Source organism: Panthera pardus, unplaced genomic scaffold (genome assembly GCF_024362965.1).
Source record: "Panthera pardus isolate Hobbes unplaced genomic scaffold, ASM2436296v1 HiC_scaffold_9, whole genome shotgun sequence".
NCBI lineage: Eukaryota > Metazoa > Chordata > Mammalia > Carnivora > Felidae > Panthera > Panthera pardus.
In genome coordinates, this window is record NW_026527024.1 from 5222622 (window position 1) to 5248297 (window position 25676).

The 25676-nt window shown below is 54.5% G+C and overlaps 1 long non-coding RNA gene across 1 annotated transcript; it reads right to left on the bottom strand.

The window, feature by feature from the left end:
* Positions 1–2157: 2157 nt before the first annotated feature.
* Positions 2158–25576, bottom strand: LOC128775875 (uncharacterized). Its single transcript, XR_008420817.1, has 2 exons — positions 24377–25576; positions 2158–2501 (listed from the first exon to the last, which is right to left on the bottom strand). It is a non-coding gene; the product is annotated as an uncharacterized LOC128775875 (long non-coding RNA).
* Between the last annotated feature and the right edge of the window lie 100 nt (positions 25577–25676).

The following is a 25676-nucleotide window of genomic DNA, read 5'->3' on the forward strand; positions in this document are numbered from 1 at the left end:
GGAGGGACAGTGGGGGTGGGCAGCCAGCGGCCTGGTTTCCGGCCTCGTAGGAAAGGCGTCCGCGAGAGCCAGGCCACGCTCAGGGAGAGGCATAACGAAGGCAACGACCCAGGTGGGGAGACAGCCTGCAGCTCTAGAACCTTATCCCCGGGGTCCCTGAGGGCACCTGTCCCCTACCTTTCCTGGGGTTGCTTTTCCCCAAACTCATAGTCCCCCCAGCAAGGGGACTGTTGCCTTCAGGGACACAGGACCTGGGTGCACAGCCCACATCACAGGCTACCCGCTGGGCTGGGTTGCGGGCCGTCACGATTAAAGACTCTGGGGCTCCCGGTACCAGGTTCTCTCCCTGAGTATGGTCTTCGCTCCTGTTATGGTTAGATTGTGTCCCCTCCCCACCCCCCAGAAATTCATACATCAGAGTCCGAACTCCCAGAACCTCAGAGTGTGAGCTTATTTGGGAACGGGGCCATTGAAGACGTGGTCAGTTACGATGGGGTCCTGCCTAACCCGCTCTGACTGGCTGCTTACGAAAAGAACGTCATGTGAAGACACACAGAGGGAAGGCTCGGGGCGACATAGGAAAACGCCACCTAGGAGCGGAGGAACGCCAGGAGCCGGTGCGGGGGGAAGGGGGCGCTTCAACCCGCACTCGCGGACCCCTAGCCCCCAGAACCGGGAGACAACAGTTCACGGTGCCACACCTCTCCGTCAGCGGCAGTTTGTTGAGGCAGCAGATGTGCAACTCCCACACCTGCCTCCGGGTCCGGGGTCCGGGGTCCGGGGTCCGGGGTCTGGCTCAAGGCATCATCTGAGAGGCTGGGGAAAATCTCTCCCCACCACCGCACTGGGCACCTGGAGGGAAGTCGCGAGGACAGGTAGTTTCGAGGAAGGACTAGGTGGGATGCTCGCAGGAAAGGAAGGGCCACGAGTATGTCACAAACCGAGGGCCGGGCTTTGGACACCTTAGGGGAAGGACAGGAGAAGTGGGGAAAATAGCAGAGAGGCCAAAGTGAGGGGGTCCAGTTGGCTGACCACCGCTGCACCTGTCTCACTCCCCTCCCTCCCGTGGCCCCGAGGCACAGCCAAGGCGAGTCCTTCGAGTTCACAGCCAACAGTTGCCAGAAGGTCCCCCGCAGCAGCCTGACGCCCTCCCTGCCCTCCCCCCGCCCCCGCACTTGGAGTTCTGCACTCACTGTTGAATTGCAGGGGTGGGGAGGGCCGGGCTGACGGTTCCTTCCCTCGGGGTCAGCCGAGTCTCATGACAAAAGCTGGCATGACTTAGCGAGCTTTCCAGAGTGGCACCACCTTCCGGAGGGGGTGTTCCCGCTTTGCACCGGGTGACCGCCACATTTCCCAAAACACCGTTCCCACACTTGGCTCACCAGAGTGGGGAAGCGTTGCACAACCGAGAGCAGATAAGAACAAGCCGGCCTCTCCGAGCACAGGGGCCGCTGTGTGCAAATCGGGGCGAACGCGAGGGCAGCGCGGGGAAAGGGGCAGCGGACGCATGTCTGAGCTCCCTGCAGGGGTCTGCTCGCAGCAGGACAAACCCACAGCCCTGGAGCCCGCTGCACCCACCGCCTGGCTCCCGAGCGTCACCAGGCGAAGGGGCCCTTTGAGAAAGAATGATTCACGGGGTCGGTTCTGCAAGGAGCGTTTGGAAAACAAGAAGCCTGGGACTTAGAAATCACCGAGGCCCACGCGCACGGGTCCGGCGGGCTCGCATTTGTGCGCCGCGGGCCTCACCAGGAGACCCCGGGAGACGGAGCAGATCCCCGCAGCGGGAGGAAAAGGGGATTTCGCAAAAGTGTCCCCAAAACGTGCACTCTCAGATACATCCGTGCTTTTAACACCAACCCTGCAGAGGAAAGTCGCCTCTGTGCTTCGGTCCCCAACCTCTACCCTGAATGTAACGTGTCAACTCGCGGCAGCCGCGGAGAAGTCGCTGCCGGTGTTAGCGGTGAACGGGCATTAACAGAGCTGTCACAGCAAACCCAGGAGCAGCGGCGGAATTAATTTTTCCTTCATTAATAATGTCCTAATTTGCATGATTAATATGTCATGGTCGATAAACACAGGCAGCGACGAATGAAATCACTGAACAAAAATGCCACCTGCTGAGCAAACAGCATAAGTAAATGACTTAACACAGCCAAGTGAGCAGGAGACACTGTATTTCCCCAAAAACAATGTTCGAAACGCCTCAAGTGTCACCATTATTGGGAGAACTGGTTGAGGAACACAGAGACAATCATTCCAGACGTTTCCGTGGAAGGACGAGCTCCAGGGCATTCACGGCTCTGACAGGTCGCCACAGGACAAGGCTGACTCGCGCCAGCTCGCTGGGCTCCTTCCTCACCTCGCCCTGCTTCCTGTGCCAGGCCCAGGCCACGGGGCAGAACATTCCAGGCCACAGTGGTGCCACGTCTCCGACCAGCCGCACGCCTCGGTGATTTGGGCCTGGAACTAGGGAACAGGGCTGTTGCCAAGGGCTCGAGTGGCTGCAGGGAACAGAAGGGAAAGGGAAACTGAAAATACCCGAAGTGGCCCCAGATGCATTGGCAAGACCCTTCGTGGACACCAGTCCAGTGCCGGACACAGAGCCAGGAGCCGGGGTGGGTGGGGCGGTGTTCACACGTGGGTCCTGGGTGTGCAGACGATGGCCTGAAATCCTGGAAGGCAGAGCAGCCATAGTGGCGGGCAGCCCGTGCAACAGAACTTCCCGCAACGATGGGAATGTTCTAGATCTACGACGTCCAGGGTGGCAGCCACATGCGGACCGAGCACCCGAGAAGTGTCCGGGGCGAGTCAGGATCCTCGACAATCCTGGACTGGGTTGCCCGGCACATTCCATTTCCGTTAACGCAGATCTGAACAGCCACACGTGGCCGGTTGCTCTGTACCCAGCAGGGTCTGGAAGGCTGCTCCTGCACCGGCAACGATGGCAGCACGGGCCCCACAGCCCTTTCCTGGCTGTGGCCCTGAGAGACACATCCCCACCCCCCACCCCGGACTTGTTCGTCTGCGGCGCGAGGGGATTGGACGAGCTGATCCCTGGGGTCGGCCTGCTTCCTCCCTCAAATATCTGAACACGCAGCTCTGTTCACATTTTAGCATCACCCAAAGCCTTCGAGGGGTCTCCGCTGCTTACCAAACCCTCCTCCCCAGGGGCCCCCTCGTGTTCGTCACCCCACCCAGTCCTGGAGGGAGACCCGCCTTGACTCCGAGCCCCGCTGCCTCCTCTGACCAGCCGCTGGCGGTGGCCCGTACGTAGCCCTGGCTTGTTGATCCCGGTGCTGTTTCCGTGCATCGACGTTGCCACATCGTGGTGGCAGCAAATGACACGCTAGAGCTCCTGTGCGTGCGTGACCACAGGCAGCAGGGGCAGGTGAGGTGTGGGGTCCCGTCCTCCCCCCGCCCCCCAGCAGAGGCACGGCCCCGGGAAGCTGCCAGGCTTCTCCAAGTCTGGGTCCCGCGGGTCCGGACGAGCAATGCCCGCCCCCCCTCGGGTTGGATGGGAGCCGAATCCAAGCCGGGCTGGAGCTCCCAGCGGGGGCCGGGGCTCAGCAGGTCCTCCGCCCGTGGGGGCCCCCGTTTCACCCCCAGACGGCGTCCGTTCCTCCGCCCTCCAGCAGCTCACAGAGGATGATGGAAAACTGTTGCTGATCACGGGGGCGGGTAACCCACAAGAAGCGTTTCGCAGATGGTTTTCATCTCGGGCTCATTTAGTGAACTGGAACCGGGCTTGTGGCGGAATGAAATTTCAAGAATGCTTTCCCCACTATCTCTTCTCTGGATTATCTGTGTCTAATCACGTCTCTTTGCTTTTGTCATCCTTCTCATTGAAGAAAGAGGACAAGGAGGAGGAGGGGGAGGAAGGGGAGGAGGGAGGAGAGAAGGGGGAGGAGGGGGAGGGGAGGAGAGAAGGAAGAGGGGGAGGAGGGGAGGAGCCAGAGGGGAAGAGAGGGGAAGGGGAGAAGGGGGAGGAGAGGAGCAGGGGGAGGATGAAGAGGAGGGGAGGAGCCAGAGGGCGAGAAAGGGGAAATGGAGAAGGGGAAGAGAGAAGGGGGAGGGGAGGAGCAGGGAGAGGACAGGGAAGAGGGGAGGAGCCAGAGGGGGAGAAGGGGGAGGGGAGAAGGAGGAAGGGAGGAGCAGGGGAGGATGATGAGGAGAGGAGGAGCCAGAGGGGGAGAGAGGGGAAGGGGAGAAGGGGGAGGGAGAAGGAGGAGGGGAGGAGCAGGGGGAGGACAGAGAGGAGCAGGGGGGAGGACGAGGAACAGGGGAGGAGCCAGAGGGGAAGAGAAGGGGAGAAGGGGGAGGGGAGAAGGGGGAGGGGAGGAGCAGGGGGAGGACAGGGAAGAGGGGAGGAGCCAGAGGGGGAGAGAGGGGAAGGGGAGAAGGGGGAGGGGAGGAGCAGAGGGAGGATGGAGAGGAGGGGAGGAGCCAGAGGAGGAGAGAGGGGAAGGGGAGAAGGAGGAGGGGAGGAGCAGGAGGAGGACGGAGAGGAGCAGGGGGGGAGGATGAGGAACAGGGGAGGAGCCAGAGGGGGAGAGAGGGGAAGGGGAGAAGGGGGAGGGGAGAAGGGGGAGGGGAGGAGCAGGGGAGGGGTCAAGAGGAATGGGGAGGGGAGAGGAGGAAGAGGCGGAGGGGGAAGAGATATGGGGAGGGGACGGGAGCAGGAGGGGGAGGAGGAGAGAGAAGACGAGACGCATGTGGAGGGAGGGGTCCTGGGATAGCCCGCGCGTGCTCCAATTCTGGGGGCAGTGATACTGGCTGCCGGGGGACAAGTGTGGTCCCCAATCCCGTCCCCCGGCCCCAGGCTCCAATAGTCCGCCTGACTGGCTGTTAATGGACTGCAAGTTGCGTCCTCTGTGCCCTCACCCAAAGTTCGTGTGTGGAAGCCCTAACCCTGATGTGTGGGTGTTGGGGGGGGGCGGTCGTTGGGAGGCAGGTAGGTTTAGGTGAGGTCCTGAGGGTGGGGCCCCCACGACGGCGTCAGTACCCTTACAATGAGACACCAGGGAGCACTCAGTATCGACCTCTCTCTCTCTCTCTCTCTCTCTCCCCCTGCCGTGTGAGGACACAGCGAGAAGGGCCTTCTGGAAGCCAGGACAGAGCCGGAGCCAGAACCCCAGCACGCTGGCACTGGTCTCAGGCTCGCGGCCTCCACGGCTGAGAGAAGCTGCACCGTTGTGTTGGGCCAGCCCCAGCTGACCGAGGCACGCGTTCTGCAGGACGACGGTCCCCAGACGGAGGGCGGCACGGAGCTCTGCCTCGGGGGCTGGGCCAAGGGCGGCCAGCACACGGAGCGGGAGGCTGCAGACCCTGGAGGTCTGTGCGGCTCGTCCTGGGGCCTCGGGACGCGCCGGGGGAGCCCCCGCACGGGGGTGTCTCGGGCAGAGAATGACACTTCCGGGGTCTGAATGCTGGAGGCTCACGGTTCAGTGGGGAGATAGTCTGATAACTCTCCGTCAGGGCCTGGTTTACTGTGCGAGCCGCGACAGTTGGGTGAGAAGTGACCAGAGATCCGCGAGGGAGGCGTGAGAAACAGAGATGGGAACGGGTCCAGGAGTCCAGACGGAAGCGGAAGTATTCAGGGACCAGGCAGGAGGAATCCACTGTGTCTCTTCCCCGCTGCCGGCAGCCTAGGAGGTTGGTTGTTGCCTTTGGGAGGACTTCCCAGCCCCAACGAGGCTAGTGTCCCAGGCACATGAGCGCATTCCCGCGTCTGCGGGTGCGTCTCATGGGACTCTACCGGTACCGCCGTTTCAGGCCACGCACCCCGGGCCACGTACTAATTCTTCAGATGCTATGTTTCCCCACGAATAAAACGTAAAGTAATGAAAGAAAAAAAAAAATAAAGATGCAAAGGTCCTGGAACCATCAAGAAAATTAATTGCTGTTTTGGCCTACGTGACAGAAAAGTCCCACACTTCCTCAAGGTCAGGATTTTAAAAGTATGACAGGGAAACCTGGAGAATTTAGAAAACACGTGCTCCAAATTACCATCAACGGCCATCACACCGGTGGCTCTCACAGGCCAGGCTGACTCACACCAAGGGACTCCCGTGTTTCTAGATGCATAAAAATATGGGAAGATGATTAACCAGAATAATTAGAAATGCCTGGCAAGGTCAAGGCACCAGGAACAGTTCTTGTGTGAAAACCCAGGACCCGGGGATTACGGCGAGCGCGATCCGGGATATCCGGTATGGAGTCGTGTGTTTTGGTTGGCACGGGGGACGGAGAGTGTGAACCCGCGCCCCAGGGAACCACGGCAGAGTGAAATCCGGCACACCCAGGCTCGCCCCAAAGCCCCGACAAGACGTGAAGCCCTAAGCGACACTGCCGAGGAAGCACGCGTCGGCCGATCTGAGCACGGCACACACGCTGCAAGTTCAGAGGAGGAAGAATATCGGGAATTGTGCAGCAGGTCCCCTGGGGACTCAGCAGACTAGGACGAGGACCAGAACAGCAGGCACATGTGAAGCGAGCAGGGGACCAGCCAAGAGGCCGTCGTCTGGCACAGGACCGGGTGGGGCCACCGCGGGGTCACAGGCACTCCAGCCGTCCCGGGAGAGCAAGGCCGCCTTCCCCACGCGTTCCTAGCACGGCCGGGCTCGGCGGGCTCAGCGGGTCCCGCTCCAGCGCTCCCTTGGTGGCCGCGGGCCGGGCCATCTGGGTGTGGGTGGCGGGGAGCCCGGCCGATGCCCTCACCACCTCCCTCTGGGTGCTCTGGGAAAAGTGTCCTCTCCCTGCCCGAGGACTGTGACCATCGTGCGCTTCTCTGCCGTCCCCAGGCCGGTCCTCGCGCCCTCCACGCGCCCCTCTTCACCGGCACGCACCCCTGCTCTGACATCATCATCACCCCCACCGGGGTCCAGTCCCCACCCCCGCCGTGGGCCTCCTGGGGAGCCATCCTTCCTGGTAGACAGTAGGGATCTCTTACAGACACGGTGCCTCGATCCAAAAGATGGCCCTCGACGCGGTGAGTCACGGGCACCTAACGGCTCTGGGTGGAAACTTACTCTGTGTATTTGCATTATTCTAACTCCGCGTAGTTCCCATGCGGTGTTATAGCGGCTTCAGAGGCGCAGCACAGCCACCCCACGCTGCCACGCGTCACGAGGGCGCCCGTGATCCCTTCACCTGCTGAATCGGTTTCAACGTACGTAGGCTCCTCGGGCTCCTTCAGGTCGCTGGGTCAGACCGGCCCGCCCTCGGCGGTAGACCCGGCCGACCGCAGAATTCGGACAGTTCGCGCTGGAAAATGTCCACCGCGAGGGCACGAGCATTTCATCCTAAGCTTTTCTTCACGCTGTTTTTTTCTGGGTACAAAAGTAATGTGATGGTGTTGTGAGGGATTTAAGCGCTTGCTACACACTTTTTAAAAAGTTTTTGTGGGGGCGCCTGGGGGGCTCAGTCGGTTGAGCGTCCGACTTCGACTCAGGTCATGATCTCGCGGTTCGCGGGTTCGAGCCCCGCGTCGGGCTCTGTGCTGACGGCTCGGAGACTGGAGCCCGCTCGGGATTCTGTGTCTCCCGCTCTCTCTGCCCCTCCCCTGCTCGCGCTCTGCCTCTCTCCCAAAAATAAATACACATTTTTAAAAAATTGTCCTTTGGATAGATCCTGAGTGCAGTGGTCTCCCCACCAGACTATACAGGATAATAAAGATGATCTATTACAACGTCGTCTTTGTACACCCAGTTTCGCTTGTTAGTCTGAAATCATAAATTGTTTTTCATTTTGCAAAACTTCTCAGTATCTGATACAGTAACCATAAACACAAACGCTACTTCTCCAGTTTATTCATGGACGTATAGTTACTTTTTACCCACTTCCTTCAAGCAGGCTTTGATAGATTTTCCAATTCTTAGACCCCCCAATGGATGGCCTAACATGGGGACTTGTCTGGGAGTTGATAGGCTCCCACACTTTTCCTTTTAGAGGAAAAACTATGGACCCATTTCTAGCCCATGAGATAAAATCGGAAATCTGCTGGTGGCATTTCCAGGAAATCTTTAGCCGTCCTGATACAAAGGGCCCAATACAGTTCACATAGGCCTTTGACTCCTTGCTTTCCCCAGTTATCACTGGCTTGAACACAGGTGTGATGCCCAGAGTTCTGCAGCCCCGTTGGCACCATGAGGTGACTGATAAGTATCCAGGGGAAAGCGCACAGTCTAAGGACAGCAGAGGGCTGGATGTTCTCCCCTGCCATTCTAGATCATCCACTTAGCTCCACTCAACTCTGTGCCCCAAGACATTGGCCGCTACGGACTGAATCACTGGGCTTCCTTTTCTTCTGGCCTCCAGTTGGGTCCATTCAAAGAGGAGGGTAGGAGTCATCGGCAGAGAGTGGAGGGGGGAGGACATGAGGTCCGTCTCTCGTGCTTCCCCATCCGTGTTGGCAGCGGCTGCTGTTCCCCTTCTGAAGGCCACAGCCTCTCTCCGGGGGCCCTCTGAAAGCTGCAGGCCTGTTACAGCCTTCTGCACATTCCGCTGATTACCCCACCAGGCGGGGTGGGCCTCACCCCTTCTTCGTAGTAACTCCCCCCTCCATTTAATTCCCCTCCGTCACCCACTTGAGCGTGCCGTCCCTTTCCTGCCGGCGCCCCGAGAGCGGCTGGGAAGGAAAGGGCTGCGGCCCCCCGCCCCCCCATCAGGACCAGTCCCAGACCACCTCCCTGTGGACCTCCTATCCGGTGATAAATAAATACACGGCATCGATTCTATCACTAGAGTGCAGTTAGCTCACACCCGCCAGTGAGCTCCATCCCTACTGAGCCACCCACAGATTAATACAATGGAATTCTCGTCCCCACAGGGGCAGCCCCTCGGGGCGTGGAGGGAGGGAGGTATGCCGACAAGAAATGAAGCTATCTGCTGTAACAGTTCTATTAGAGGGCGATCGAGAGCCAAGGAGGACAAGCCCCAGCCGGGAGGGCTCCTAGGACAGGTGCATCTCCCTTGTGAAAAGCCTGCACCTGCTGCCTTCTTGCCAGGTCTCCCATGGTATTTGCCAGGTGAAGAAACTGGCGGCAACAGGTGGAAGAGGCTGGATGTTTGGGTTATTTAGGCAATAGGCTTTGCTGCGATATCTCATTGAAGAAAGTTTTCCTAAATTTACCTTAAAAAGCATAAGTCCTTGGCTAAGATTTTTTTTTTGATGTTTATTTCTTTTTGAGAGAGAGAGAGAGACAGACAGAGGATCCAAGCAGGCTCTGAGCTGTCAGCGCAGAGCCCGACGTGGGGCTCGAACTCACAAACCATGAGGTTATGACCAGAGCCGAAGTCAGACGCTTAACCGACTGAACCACCAGGGCGCCCCGTGGCTGGGATGTTTCTTAAAGGAAATTAATGGATCGAAACCTATGAAGCGTCACCAGGAAGTTTGAGAAACTTTGTTGTCTTTCCCACCCAGACAGACCGTTTCAAGTTTAAGAGTGTTTTCCACTAGTTTTCTTTCCTCTTCTCAAAGCCAGAATGGGCTTTAAATCCGTGAACACCTGGGGAGCGTGGGTGGCTCAGTCGGTTGAGCCTCCGACTCTTGATTTCGGCTCAGATCATGATCCCAGAGGTGTGGGTTCGAGCCCCGTGTTGGGCTTTGCACTGAGCGTGGAGCCTGCTTGGGACTCTCTCCCTCTGCCCCTCCTTTGCTCATGCTCTCACTCTCCCTAAAAGAAAAAAAAAATGTAAATCTGTGGACATCAGTTAGAAATGAAATTACAGAAGCTTATCCTGTGCCAACAAACATGTTCTGGAACAGCCAGTTTTTGGAAATCAATCAATATTTTCTTTTCCTCAATCAAGAAGACAGTGTGCATCTTAAAAATATGGGTGGTGCCAAAAAACTCAAAATGGATGAAAGACCTAAATGTGAGACAGGAACCCGTCAAAATCCTAGAGGAGAAAACAGGCAACAACCTCTTTGACCTTGGCCACAGCAACTTTTTACTTGACATGTCTCTGAAGGCAAGGGAATTGAAAGCAAAAATGAACTACTGGGACCTCATCAAGATAAACAGTTTCTGCCCAGTGAAAGAAACAATCAAGCAGACTAAAAGGCAACTGACCAAATGGGAGAAGATATTTGCAAATGACATTTCAGATAAAGAGTCAGTATCCAAAATCTATAAAGAACTTACCCCACTCAACACCTGAAAAACAAGTAATCCAGTGAAGAAATGGGCAAAAGACATGAATAGACACTTCTCCAAAGAAGACATCCAGATGGCCAACAGACACATGAAAAAATGCTCAATATCACTCATCCTCAGGGAAGAACAAATCATAACCACAATGAGATACCACCTCACACCTGTCAGAATGGCTAACATTCACATCTCAGGCAACAGCAGCTGTTGGCGAGGATGTGAAGAAACGGGAACCCTCTTGCACTGTTGGTGGGGATGCAGACTGGTGCAGCTGCTCCGGAAAACTGTGGAGGTTCCTCAAAAAATTAAAAATAGATCTACCCTATGACCCAGCAATAGCACTGCTAGGAATTTACCCAGGGGATACAGGAGTGCTGATGCATAGGGTACTTTTACCCCAATGTTTATGGCAGCAATTTCAACAATAGCCAAATCATGGTAAGAGCCTAAATGTCCATCAACTGATGAATGGATAAAGAAGATGTGGTTTCTATATACAACGGAATACTACTTGGCGATGAGAAAGAATGAAATATGGCCATTTGCAGCAACGTGGATGGAACTGGAGGGTATTATGCAAAGTGAAATAAGTCAGTCAGAGAAAGATGTGATATGTTTTCACTCATGTGTGGATCCTGAGAAACTTAACAGAAGACCATGGGGGAGGGGAAGGGGAAACATAGTCTCAAACAGAGAGGGAGGGAGGCAAATCACAGGAGACTCTTAAACACAGAGAACAAACCGAGGGTGGATGAGGAGGTGGGGGGGGGGGGAGGGGAAAATGGGTGATGGGCTTTGAGGAGGGCACCTGTTGGGATGAGCACTGGGTGTTATATGTAAGCGATGAGCCACGGGAATCTACCCCCAAAACCAAGAGCACCCTGTATACACTGTATGTTAGCCAACTTGACAATGAATTATATACATATTTTTTTAATGAAATAAAATAAAACAAAGAGTGAGAATCTATGAAGGAATAAAATAAAATCAAAAATAAAATAAAATAAAATAATAAAGCATGGGTGTTGCAGCTGAGTCGCTGGCCTCCAGCACCCCCCCCCCCGGCAGTCCCCACCCGCCCCTCCTGAGACCGCCAGTCCCCCCCTGCCTGCAACACATCAGCCTGAATCCAAGCGCCCTGCAAGCAGGTGGCACTGAATTTTGAGGTGTCTGTTCACTAATACATCACTGGGTCTCGTACCCTGGGCCTGAAGGCTGCTGGAAGGGGAAGGACAGAAACTCTGTCCCCCATATTGTGGTCCAGCTGGTCCCACCCAACACGGCGGAGGGAAACCCAAGTCCGAGCTCAGGGCGTGGTGGCCATGAGGCACTGGGACGCTTTGAGCCTAACTCGCCTGTGTTACGTACTGTGGGGAACCCCTGATGGTGAAGACGCAAACCCAGCTTGCAGAGGGTTTCCAGTGTAATAGGGAAATGCCCACTACCACCGGCGTTGGATAGCACGTGCACGAGAGCCAGGATGGGTGCTGGGGCATCAGGAGAGCCACAAACCGTCTCCTTCTGAGAGCATCACAGTAGGACCGCTGAGCCAAGCCTTGGACAGCAGGGCAATTCTCCCAGCCTTGGTTCTAGAAGCACATGCCTTTCATCAACACAAATCAAATCTTAATTTTTGGCTAGTAATCTATTATAGCACGTAGCAAACTGGACATACCCCTATCGTATTTAATAGCTTGTGATCATTTCTTTAATTCTTAACACAATTCCGCTAAGGGGGCTCATTAAGAGCTGGGGTATGTCTGCACCCCTGGATGCCTGACGCAGAGTCTGGCCTAGAGGAGGTGCCCCAAACATTTGATTACCTTCAGTATATAAGCATATGCTATGTGAGTCATGAGCTGTCCTGACTTCCCACTTCACAAGGAAATAAATTACAGGCAAGGGTTTTTTTATCCTCTCCCAACTTGGTTTACCCACATCTAAGGGAAAAGAGATTCAGGAAAAAGACAAAGCTGAGAGCAGACAGCACAATGTGTATTTCTGGACGCGCATTTTGATTCAAGAGTTTACGCTTACCAAAATAGCGCTCGAGTTCACACGGCAGAAGACGATGGAAAAGAAAATGCGAAGGATTATGATGAGGTTTCTCCTAAAAGGTTGCTACTCGAAGTGTGGTCCCCAGACCAGCAACACCAGCTTTCCCTGGGAACTTGCTAGAATGCAGAACCCAAGCCCACCCAGCCCTGTCCGATGAACCCCTGCAGGTCGACGAGGTCCCCCGGTGACGGGAAGGAACACTGAGGTTTAAACAGCCCCGTTTTAAAGGACTTCAACTTACAGACTTGTTACCTTATCTTTTTTATTATTATTATAAAGAGAGAGCATGCACGAGCAGAAGAGAGAGGCAGAGGGAGTGAGAGAGAGAGAGAGAGAGAGAGAGAGAGAGAGAGAGAGAGAGAGAATCCCAAGCAGGCTCCACTCTCAGTCTGTTGTCCAACTTGGGGCTTGATCTCAACACCCTGAAATCACGACCTGAGTTGAAATCAAGAGTCAGATGCTCAATCGACTGAGCCACCCAAATGCCCCTGTTTTTAAGAGAGAGAGAGAGAGAGAGAGAGAGAGGGAGAGAACAGAAGCTGTGGGTACGCATCCACCCCCAAATGTAGCACCCCGGCCATCACGCAAAAGGGTGACGATGCAGACCCCCTTTCTGCTGCCCACTGGCGTCCCCAAGAAAAGCACCTCTGGGACCAAACTCCTGGAAGCTGTCCTGTCTCCAATTGGATGGTCTCCCAGCTTGGAAAGGACAGCACAGGACCAATCAATAATGCTGAGCCGATGATGCAATAGATTCAGGTCAGGACCAGAGCGGGCAGGAGAGGTAACGCCTGGGGGACACACGCCAGACGCCCGTCCTCCAGTCCCGACTGGAACCATCCAGCGCCTACGAAGCGGCCACACCGGACGGAGTCAATCTGCTTCGCTGTGTTAGAGGAGCTGTGACTTCCGCAGCTACATTCTCTTTGGAGAGAAGGCCGTGTGGACGGTGGGGCTGCAGCAGGTGGGCAGGGAGGCGCCGTGGGGGGCTGGGGAGCGGGGAGCCTGCCCCAGACCCCCCACCCTACCCTGGGGGGACCATTCGCACCTTCCCCAGGCACAGGGCCAGACGGAGACGGGCTGTCATGAGAGCCGGGGGCCAGACGTACTCGCCTCCCCAAAGAGGCTCACCCATGAGCGCGGGGCCCCTCCGGGGACCCGCGTCTGCTTAACACGCTTCACACAGCCCGTGAGAGGAGAGGGCAGTGGGTGATGCAGCGGAGACCCACCTCCACGGGCGTCGACCTCCGGACACGAACAAGACAGTGTTTACTGCTCAAGCACAAGACGAAAAAGTAATTCTCACCCTATTTAGAATTTTTCAATATGTTAGTGTCGTCTAAAGTCACACGTCTCGTTCCTCGAAGCCATTTCTACCTTCTGTTCTCCTGGTGTTGATGCAGAAATGCTTCCAACATCCCACGCTAGGAATGGGAGGAGAGAGGGAAGCAGACTCCTGGAGCTGGGAGTCGCCTTGGTGTCACCTCGGGATTTCTTGATCATCTCCAGATGTTTGAGGAAGCCGAAGTTCCGGGAAGATCATGACTTCTTCCAGCTCATGTGATGAGTGGCTGAGTCAGAACCGGAACTCAGAACCTCTGAGTCAGAGGCCGAACTGCCCCGACACCACACTGCCTGTAAAATCAAACGCGCGCCGGGGCGCCTGGGTGGCTCAGCTGGTTAAGCGTCCGACTCTCTGTTTCAGCTCAGCTCACGATCTCGCGGTTCGTGAGTTGGAGCCCCGCCTCGGGCTCTGCACTGACGGCACGGAGCCTGCCTGGGATTCTCTCTCTCCCCCTCTCTCTCTCTGACCCTCCTCTGCTCTCTCTGTCTCTCAAAATAAATACACTTAAAAAAATGAATAAATAATACGATTAAATGCACATGCACACACATACACGCACCCCCTTAGTCACGGACACGTAGAATGTTCTAGGAACTAAGAGTAACGCACAAACGATGACTCTTGGATGTGTCCAGTAGAGCAACTGAATACAGGTAAGTCTTGCTCTTCCTCTGTCTTGCTCTGTTAAATGGGGAAAGTGAGGAGAACTGTAAATTGTATATATCACCCCATTTCCTCTATAAGAATCTCACATCTAGGCACCCGGGTGGCTCAGTCCGTTGAGCATCCGACTCCTGATTTCAGCTCAGTTTGTGATCAAGGGTTGTGGGATCATGCCCTGTGTCGGGCTCCACGCTGAGTGTGGAAACTGAGATTCTCTCCCCCACCCATCTCTCTCTCTCTAGAGAGATGGGGGGACGGGTAGAGAAATCTATGGAAGTAGGAATATTTTAAATAAACAAGCACACTGCATAAGCCGTCATACGACTTTCACTCTCCAAAATAGCATCTGGAGCCTAGAGCTGGTGGTTACAGAACAGTTATGCCGCGTCCCAGGGCGCGACACTCCTGAAACCGTCTAAGACAGTGGCCCCCGCACAGACCCCCAACTGGCCAGGTGAGGGCGGGGATCGTTAGCAACAAAATCAAGCTGTAATAATGTTCTATGAACATGATTTCTTATCGTCGGTCTTACGTATTGAACACCAGGCAAGCACGTGACAAACACAGTCACGAAACGTTGCGTCACTCCATACCAAGAGTTGAAATTCGGGCTGGCACCATAAAAAAGCACCCGGGAACTTCTCAGTATTCCCAAGTAGAGGGCGAGTGGTTGAATGTGCCAGTAACTGGATGTCCGTTTCCAGGTTACTGCAAGGTACTGCCGGGTCTGTGGCCAACATCGCTGGGGTCATGCAAGGAATGCACAGTCTTGGGCCCCACCCCAGACCCAGGCATCAGAATCTGCACTGTAGCGGGATCCCCTTGGGAACCTGCATTCACATTAAAGCTTGACAGGGAAGGCATTAGATGGGACTTGATAGATATTTGGTGAAAATCCTGTATTTCCTGCTCTTTTGCCTTTTCAATGCCACAAGAAAGCAACTGCTGGAAAAAGAGGTATATTATCCACAACGGCAATATGAAGCAATTATTAAATGCTTTCTGTATGCATGGCATCGGAGTAGGTTTTTTTATTTTTTTTTTTTTGAGAGGGCCTCATTTTATCCCTCCTATGTAGACTGATTGAAATTAACATAACTGGCCACATGTTCGCGCCTGGAAAGGAAATCGTGAAAAGTTTCTGGAAGAAGCCTTCACCAAATTTCTTTCTATAAAAGGGGATTTGAAACGGAGGAGCCAGCAGAAAGGGAGATTTTGAAGGTACAAGTGAAAAAGAGGGTACTGGAGGAACGAGGTGTCTCAAGGAGAGAGAGAGTTTCCACAGCCCCCACCCCAACTCTCAAGTGCGGAGAAACGCTGAGTGGGGAAGTAGGAAAACAGAGGCAAGTAAAGTCAACTACTGTGGTTAATTCGGCAGAGGCGGGGGCGGGACAGGTGGGCGCAGTGGGAGTCCCCCGCCCCCCTCAACCCCCCCTCCCCGCAGTGGGGGCTGAGCTGCCCTGAGAGCAGGAGTCTGGAGAAGACCCTTGACAGAGACGTGCTTCCAGAAGATTCAAATCTGCTCCGCGTTGCAAGGACTCAAACCAGTCCTGCCTTCTCTGCCTGGAGGGGTTGTGCCCTCTCACGGGAAGCCCATCTACCATATTTCTTCTCGAGACAACTGTCCTCTCCCTCTGCTGCATCATGAACAGCTTTCCTAGAAGCTGGCCTATTGTTCTCATGCCTCTGATGCCTCTATTCTGATGCCACCGCCTGGTACTTGCTGGGTTTTGTGTTAGGCGTAACTTCTACAATGGGAGCCGTATCCTTACACCTTGCTAATGCATCAAAAGCGTGTGTATGCCTGGCTTCAGAACAAAATTTGTTACCTGTGTTTGTTTACAAACCTGCATGTCCACAGTGGAAAGAAAAATTATCGAGGTCAAAAGTGATTCTCAAAAGTGCGATCGCTGCCCTCCAATTTTGTTTGCCTGAATACCTTTAATGCACCAGACCAACAACCCTCTCGTGCACTTGTGAGTGTTCATTTGGGGCGCCTGGGTGGCTCAGTCGGTCAAGCATCCGACTTCGGGCTCAGGTCATGATCTTGTCGTTCGTGGGTTCGAGCCCCGTGTCAGGTTCTGTGCTGACAGCTTAGAGCCTGGAGCCTGCTTCGGATTCTGTGTCTCCTTCTCTGCCCCTCCCTGCTCACTCTCTCTCTCTGTCTCTCTCAAAAATAAATAAACATTAAAAAAAAATTTTTTTAAAAGGGTGTTCATTTAAAAAAAATCAGTAAAAAACCTCTTTTCCATTATTTTCAAGTTCTTATAATATTAAAATTAATAAATTTCCCTGGGATTTTTTTGTTAATAGTAATTAATCCACCATGGAGGAGTACAAAAATTATTACCCAAAAATACAAAAACACTAATTCAAAGGGGTACATGCACCCCAATGTTTATAGCAGCATTGTTTACAAGAGCGAAACTATAGAAACAGCCCAAGTGTCCACTGACTCATGAATGAATTAAGAAGATGTGGTATAGGGGTGCCTGGGTGGCTCAGTCGGTTAAGCATCCAACACTTGATTTCAGCTCAGGTCATGACCTCACAATCTGTGGTATCGGGCCCCATTTTGGGCTCTGTGTTGAGCATGGAGGCTACTTGGGATTCTCTCTCTTCCCTCTCTCTCTGCTCCTCCCCTGCTTGTACTCTCTCTCTCTCTCAAAATAAATACATAAACTTAAAAAAATAAAGAATTAAAAAATTAAAAATAAAATGGAATGCTAAAAATCAAGCAACTCTAAAGACAAGAAAGGAAGAAAAGAGGAACAATACCAGCTAAAAAAAAAAATGAAGAAAAACAAACACACGGCAAATAGCAAAATGATAGATCACAAGTCATATCAACAATTACAATAAATATAGAGGATTAAACTCCCCAAAGAAAAGGCAGAGACGTGCAGAGTGGATTTTAAAAAGGGAGACCCAATGATATGCTGGGCACAAAAGATGTGTTTTAAATGTGAACACACAGATAGGCTGGAAGCAAAAAGGCGGAGAAGGCCCAGACACGATGGGTAAGGCTACAGTCCCTGTACTGACATCATCTCAAAGATGCGGAGGGAGCAGAGAATCACCAGAAAAAGGGGAACATTTCATAATAATAAGAGTCTATTTATCATCAAGCTGTAACAATCATAAAGGCATATGCACCTAATAACAGAGCTTCAAAATACACACGGCAGGGCTCAGGACAGAAGACACTTTTCTCGACTCACACCACATACCCTGCAGTTGGCGTGCAAACACACAGCCCCTGCACACATCCTGTACTTAATCGCCCCAAATCAGGAGAAAAACCAGAGATCCTGAGCAGATCAGGCAAACTTAGAAAATCAGAGGAAGCTTTCCATCTCATTCTGTTCTCACCAGATGCAAAACCTTGCAGGGATCTTAGCCATGCACATTTGGTTGCAAAACATTTTATTGTTTTTTGCTGCTGAGTGGGTCACGTGAGTAAACTGACACTGAGCCCAGGCATAGCCCAGGTCACTCTGAAGGCAGTCCTGTCTCCTTTAGAGGTCGGGGTCATCTGCGGTGAGGTCACAGGGCACCCACACACCCAAATACCTCGTGGCTCTGTTTTCAGTGGGTGTGGCCCTGAGTGTGGGGAAGGGGGAGGCTTATCTCTTTTCTCAACTCTTAATATGTAGAAATTTTGCATCCCAATACCTTGCAGCAAGAAGGAAATTAGTCCAATACTTAATAATAATTAATAAATTACAATTCATGAAATTCTACTTATTGCAAAAAGGGAAAAGAATTCCATTAGCTGGATACAATTGTTTGTCATACCGCAAAATTGCATACAGAGCAACAGAAGCTAAATCTTGCACTGATGAAACACAGCTATCCCGTTCATTAATGAACTTTATACACTGTTCTGTTTTCAAAGTGCCAGTAAATATTTCAGATTATAAGCAATTTAAGGGTTTCTTGTTCAACCACAGATTTAAGCTCAGCTCTGATTTAAAACAAAAAAAAAATAGGGAAACAGGAAATGATTGTGAATGAAAAGCAGAACAGGAGCCACGTGACCCATGAGGCACAGAAGATGAACTTCAAAAGACAGTGCCGAAGTTTATCCTAAGGCGAAAGAAGAAAGATGCGCGTACGTATTTAGCTATGAAGATATTTGTTGAAGCTTTGTTTCTGATGATGAAAAATAGGAGGCTATCTGTGAGTGTCCACTGATAGGATAGGCTAAGAAATTTGTCACACGCACACACACACACACACACACACACACACACACACACCCCATGTAGCCAGTAAACATCGCGGTGGCCAAATGTTTCTTACCCCAGGTTGATGTTTAACCCTGGATTATCGAACTGTCGGGGGCAAGAGTAAACTGACAAGGCAACAAAATATTAGGTACAGTACAATCCTAATGATACTTGTCCACAGGTTGACAAGTGTAATTACACGGGGAAAAGAACTGGTCGTGTGTACATACCATGATCACCTCCGAGTCTGGGAACCATAGGTCATTTTTATTTTCTTGTTTTTGCTTCTTCTGACTTGCCTACGTGACCTTCTGGTTACAGTTGGGTCTACCTGAGATCCCTGCTTTCAACCAAGCGGTACTCTGAAGGGTTGAATTTGTCTCCCAGAGGATGTGTTCAAGTCCTAACCCCCGGGACCTGTGAACGCGACCTTCTCTGGAAATAGGGTTGTTGCAGATGGAATTAATAAAGATGAGGTCCTGGGGCACGCGGGTGGGTCCGTCGGTTGAATGTCCGACTCTTGATAACGGCTCAGGTCTCGATCTCATGGTTCGTGAGTTCCAGCCCCAGGTCGGGCTCTGCGCTGACAGCACAAAGCCTGTTGGGATTCTCTCTTTCTCTCCCTCCCTCTCTCTCTGCCCTCCCCTGCTCACGTGCTCTCTCTCCCTTAAAAGAAATGAATAGTGTGGTGGCTCAGTCGGTTGAACTTCCGACTTCGGCTCAGGTCATGATCACACGGTCTGTAAGTTCGAGCGCCACGTCGGGCTCTGTGCTGACAGCTCGGAGCCCGGAGCCTGTTTCAGATTCTGTGTCTCCCTCTCTCTCTGCCCCTCCCCCGTCCATGCTCTGTCTCTCTCTGTCTCAAAAATAAACATTAAAAAAAAAAACAAACTGGGGCGCCTGGGTGGCGCAGTCGGTTAAGCGTCCGACTTCAGCCAGGTCACGATCTCGCGGTCCGTGAGTTCGAGCCCCGCGTCAGGCTCTGGGCTGATGGCTCGGAGCCTGGAACCTGTTTCCGATTCTGTGTCTCCCTCTCTCTCTGCCCCTCCGCCGTTCATGCTCTGTCTCTCTCTGTCCCGAAAATAAATTAAAAAAAAAAAAAAAAAAGTTGGAAAAAAAAAAAAACTAAAATAAATAAATAAATAAATAAATAAATAAATAAATAACCTAAAAAGAAATAAAATAAATATGAGGTCCTGCTGGAGTGGGACCCGTTGTGTTATGAGAAGAGGGGAGAAACATGGAAAGAACACACCAGACGGGAGACGGGCATGTGACGACCGGGACAGAGACTGGAGGGAGGGGGCTGGCCAGAACCCGGACAGGCAAGGATGGATTCTCCATTAAAAGTCTTTGGAGCTAGTGTGGCCCCAATGGTATCTTGATTTCTATCAGTTCTGCTCTCCACAATCCCATCGTACCTACCAATACCAGCGCAGTAACAAGACAAATGCGGCTTTTATCGGGCCCAGAGTTTTCCCAGTATCCGTGGATGGCTCAGATTCAGTGCGTCCTAAGCCCCTCACTCACGGTGACGGCCCCTAGCGATGCTGAATGCAGTGGCCGCGTCGCCCCGCTCTCCAGGGAAGCCCGCACTCCCACGGCAGCGGCAACGCCACTAGGCCCTGGGGACATTTTCAGAACCTTCGGTGTCTTTCCGATAACCTCGTGAATGGCCACCGGGCTTGCTGTCCTCAGAAATTTCTGGAAGCTTCTTGCTGGGAGAAGCACAAGAGGAGGTAACAGTGATTCCACCAGGCCCGAGTGGGAGATCGAACTCCCCCGGATTGTTAAGGAAAGACTTGGTGAGGACTACCTAGGGAGGAGGCCAGGGGGAAGGGAAGAAACCAGGCACAGCCGGGTGTCTACAGACGAACCAAGGGGAAGGTCATGCCCACCGTGGGGTCGATGCAGCTGGGAGGGGGGCTGGAGGGGCCTCCGGAGGGCAAGCCCTCCTCCCCAAAGCAGTCTCCCACAGCGGGCACAGGACACGCAGCGGCCAGGCGGTGGCCGGGCAGGGCAGAGACGGGTCCAGGGGGCAGAGGATGACGATGACCCCAGAGGTATCTTCCTGAAAGAGCCCAACCTAGCGGACGACCCGAGGGAGCCGCGGAAACCCCAGGTCATCCAAGAACGTTCTTGTCACGCAGCTCGCGCCTTTTAGCAACCGTGACTATTCAGTGTGCAGAGATAAGTGACACTAGAAGTCAAGTGTGGGGAGCGCGTGGGGGAAAGGACAGTGAATATTCAGAAAGGACACTTGAAAGAGAGAAAGAAGCCTGACAAAGGCCTTCTGTCATCTCTGACGCTGCTGCGGTCCCCGGCTGCGGAGGACACGGACCGCATGGCACCAGGCGACAGGCCCCTCTTCCTCCCGGGTCTCTCTCTTCTCTGCTTTGGCTCGCCAGCCCGAGGCCGCGGAACACAGGCCCGACGTGACCACGCGCACACGGGAGAACCAGGCCACGGTCATTTCTACCTCTTTCCGTCTTTCCTCTCACAGTTTCTTTGTTTGTTTGTTTCTTAATTTTTTTTTTTTTTTAGTGTTTATTTATTTGAGAGAGAGAGAGAGAGAGAGTGACAGAGCATGAGCAGGGGAGGGGCAGAGAGAGAGAGGGAGACACAGAATCCGAAGCAGCTCCAGGCTCCGAGCTGTCAGCACAGAGCCCGACGCGGGGCTCGAACTCGCGAGCCGCGAGGTCACGACCTGAGCCGAAGTCGGACGCCCAACCGACTGAGCCACCCAGGCGCCCCTCTCTCACAGTGTTTAGTTGGGGCAAAATCCACAAAACATGCAATTTACCACCGTAACCATTTTAGGGACACCATTGTGCGGTTATCTGTACACTCACTTGCTGTGTAACCACCGCCGCCGCCCATCTCCAGAACTTTCCGTCATCCCGGATTGTAACTCTGTCCCCGTTCAACACTAACCCCCGTCCCCGTCCCCCTCCCCCCACCCCCAGTGCCCACCCTTCTGCTTTCCGTCCCTGTGAACTCGGCGCCTCTAGGGACCTGTGACGGAGTGATGTGCACAGTGCTAGTCTCTCTGAGACTGGCTTCTGTCGTGCACAGTGCCCTCGAAGTCCACCCACGCTGTCCCGGTGGACGCGTCTCGTTCTCGTTTGCGGCCGAGCGATACCCCTCTGCGTGCACACGCCACAATCTCTTTGCCCGTCAGCCGTCTCTGAGGGGCTCTGGGCACCTGTGCCCTCAGGCAACTGCCGGGTCTGGGATCCCAGCCCTCTGCCCTCTCTCTGCTGCCATCACTCACTTTGTCCCTTAGGGTCCTGTCCCCGGGTCCCTCCACACCACCCCAAGCCTGGTTGCCAAACAGCAGTGGTTTCCTCTCCCTCCCTGTCTCCTGTCAATCTTGAACAAGGGCACACAATGAATGCCCCTTTTTCGTCTCAAAGGTTTTGTTGCCAACAACCGCAGGGAAGCTGACAAGGGATAAAAACCAACAAACCAGGGGAAGTGACAAACATTCCCCAGTCCTGCAGGAGCCACTGGCCCCAGCCTACAGCCCTCGGCTCCCTTCTGAAGGTCTTTCCAGCCAGGTCCAGCCAGGGCTTTCCACCTTCTGTTCTGAGAACTGGCTTCTCTGTCCCCACCCCTGTCTCCTGGGCTCAGCCAAGTACAAGACACAATGAGCTGCTTGATAAGCTGTTTCTCCCTGACAGGTCCCGGGCCTGAAGGGCCACGCAGGGGGGACGTGGGCTCTGTGCTCGGTCAGACTCTCCAGGCCACAGGGCCCATCCCAACGGGGCTCAGCCCGTGCCAGCAAGGCACCCTTCATCCCGGGGACTGAGGGGACAGAAGGCACGGCCAGCCACCACTCTCCACCCCAGAGCCCCCAGATCAAAGCCCCCTCCCATCCTACCAACTCAAGCCACCGTCACTCTGTGGCCCGCTTCCCCGCCGAAGCCCAGAGCTGGCCTAGAGGCCGTCTTAACAGAGATACGGCTTACGCTCTATGCAATAATTCTAACAAAATCTTTATAATTCTCTATGAGGAAGGGGAAGTGACCATGAAAATATTTTCTTGCATGCACAGCCTTGTTGTCTATCAGGGAGAAGTATGAAAAAAACAAAACAAAAAAACTAGGGCACCCGGGTGCCTCAGTTGGTTGAACGTCTGATTCTTAATTTCAGCTCAGGTCTAGATCCCAGGGTCATGGGCTGGTGTCCCACACTGGGCTCCGTGCTGAGCACAGAGCCTGCTTCGGATATTCTCTCTCTTCCTCTCTCTTTCTCTTTGCCCTTCTCCCTTGCTCTCTCTCTCAAAATAAAATAAAATAAAATAAAATAAAATAAAATAAAATAAGAGAAAAGAAAACAGCTTGAGCTTAAACGTGAACCCCTCGTGTGTATTAGGGGTAAACAGACCGCTATAACAGGAGTCCAAAAACAAGGTGACTCAGACGGGAGCTGAGCCCTGTCTCCCCCAGACACCTGGAGGTGAGTGGGTTGACTTCCCGGGTCACCCCAGGGCCCTACGGCCCTGTATCATCTTGCCTGCATAGTAGAAGCTGGCTCACTTCTCTACGTTCCCAGCTGCAGGAACAAAGAGAATCCAGGAAACCGGTTTGTGTTTAGAGACACGGGCCGGGAGTTGCCCGTGGCACGTCCGTGCACATCCTATCAGCCCAAGTTCAGGCATGGGACCACACCTTGCTGGAAGGGAGCCTGAGAACTGCGGTCTCTACCTGGTGGCCAGGCAGCCAGCCAAGGTTCAGGCGCTCTGTTAGGTTTCTCTGCCTTATGCGTGTTACGACGTACACAAGATATCAGCACAGCGATGCCCGTGTAATTCATAAACACACCAATATACTTGGGGGTGCAAGCTAAGATCGGCTCAGCCAAAAGGAACACACGACCGAACAAGGTTTGGAGACACGAACCCACAGGATAAAGGCCGAGCTCCTCAGCCTGTCCCTCCCGCAGGACGTGGCCCAGCTCATCTCTCCCAAATTCTCCAGGCACGCTCCCAGCACGCTCAGCCCTGCCCGGAAAGTTCTGGCACGTCGCACCACTGTGCATTATTCCCTCTGCCTCCTGCCGTGTTTCCGCTTCTCCTCAGCACAGACTCGTCCTTCCAGACCCAGTGCAAACATCCCACCTCCTGAGGAGCTTTTTCTCATCGTCGCACCTCTGTTTCCTAGCATTCTGCGTGAAACTCCGTGAGAAAGCCTGCCGCGGTGCCTGGACACTCTGTCCTCCCCTCGGGCACGGGAGCAACAGCCTCTACCCTTCTGTTCACATTCCAACCCCAGAGCCTGTGTCACCTTCTACGGCAACGGGCCTTTGCACATGTCATTAAGGATCTTGGAGGTCTCGAGACTGGGCGATCGTCCGGTGGGTTCTATGTGGGTGCGAGGGTCCCGAGATGTGACTGAGGCTGGGGGAGCAGAGTCAGACAAGGAGACGTAAGGCAGGAGGCAGAGGCTGGACTGACACCCGGAAGGGGCGGAGAGCCAAGAACAGTAGGTGGTCTCCAGAAGTGGGAAAGGCAGGGAAATGGATTCTCCCGTGGAGACTCTGGAAGGAGCCGCACGCGGGGACACCTTGATTTCCACTCACTGACACCCATTTCCCGCGTCCGACCTCCAGAACGCTAAGTTAACACATCTCTGTTATTTGAAGCCACTGAGTTGGGGACAACCTGCCACCACGGCCCCTGGGAAACTCACACAATGCCGTTCTCTCCTGTGGGTTCCTCCAGGTCACGTGCAGGGGCTGAGCCCCCAGTGTGCCCAGCACGGCATATACAGCAGAGGCCCCGAGAGGGGTTGTGAATGACAGTGGGGGGGGGGGGGGGAGGAGAGGGGGCTGGAGGTGGAGGGGCAGGTCGAGGGGTCGGGGGAGCAGCCACTCGCGACTCGGAAGGACCTGGATTTGAACGCCGCTCTGCCACTCACAGTGCGCGGTAGGTCTGAGCAAGTTTCATCCGGGACCCTGTTGCTTCACTTGACGTCCCCGATGACCGTCTGGCAGGTGTGTGCGAGGACTAAACAACAGAGGTGATATCGGGCGTTTGCATTTTGGACGGTAACCAAGGAAAACAGAAAACAGGGCCGTGAGGCACGACGGATGAGCTCACGAGCTCGCACACGCCCCGCACACGCCTCCGTCCCTGCCACCCGGCTGTGCTTCCTCCTCCGGACCGTCCCCCGCGGGAATCCCACCCGCGCCAGCCCGCTCTCCCGGGACCCCTGCCCGTAGCCACCCCCCACCCCTGGTGGGGGTGCCTCCCCTCCTGCCAGCCCCCTGCAGCTGGGAAAGCCCCGCACGGAGGGAGGGGACTCAGCAGAGACCTCCAACCCCTCCCAGGCCCGCCGGCCAGCCCGGAGCCCACGGTCAAGGTGTGGGCACGCTCGAGCCTCCGCAGCCTCTGGGGGCAGGACTGTCCTTGCCCCTCCTGCTCCTGGCAGCCCTCGGCCTCCCCGGGGCTGGGAGCCGCATCCCTGTGACCTCCGCCTCTGCGGCTTCGTGGCCTTCTCCCGTGTCTCCTCTGTGGCTCCCCTCTCCTTCTAAGGACATCGGGCCTCTTGGATTAAGAGCCAAACCTACTCCAGTAGGTCCAAGATGAGCTCATCTTGACCAGTCACCTGCACAAGGACCAAATTTCCAAACAAGGGTGTATTCTGTGGTCCCAGAAAGGACACGATGCGAGGGGGACGCTAGCCAGCCCGGCACGCCAGTGTGCCACGGGCGTGCCACGGCCGTGTCCCGCCCTCCCGGGCAACTGCCTTCGCTCCCCAGGACCTCAGGCCCCAGCCACACGGCCCACCTTCACATGGCAGGTGTGCCACTGGCTTAAGCAACTTCGTCCTCCACAAACATGACCCATCCAAACCCCGGCCTCTCTGCGCCCGGCCTCGCCGGCCCCAGTGACTCACTCCACACTGCTGCAGCCACCCAATCCTGGGGCCACGGCACAGACCTTGTCATCGTCTGCAGCTGCTGTCTCCCTCTGAAACCACGCATTCATAAAGCTTCCCGTGGCCTCTTCCACACCAGGTGCCACCTCCAGTAACAAATTTGTGACTGCTTGGTTTCCATCAGTGGGCGGAACGATGACCCCGCCGGGGTGGAGCCGACCTCCAGGAGAGGCGGCCCCCCACCTTCCCTGCTGCACTCCACCCCCCTCCCCACCCCCGCTCCAGCCCTACTTCCTTCCGCCCTGCTTGGGCCCCAGGGCCCCCTTCAACCACTAGT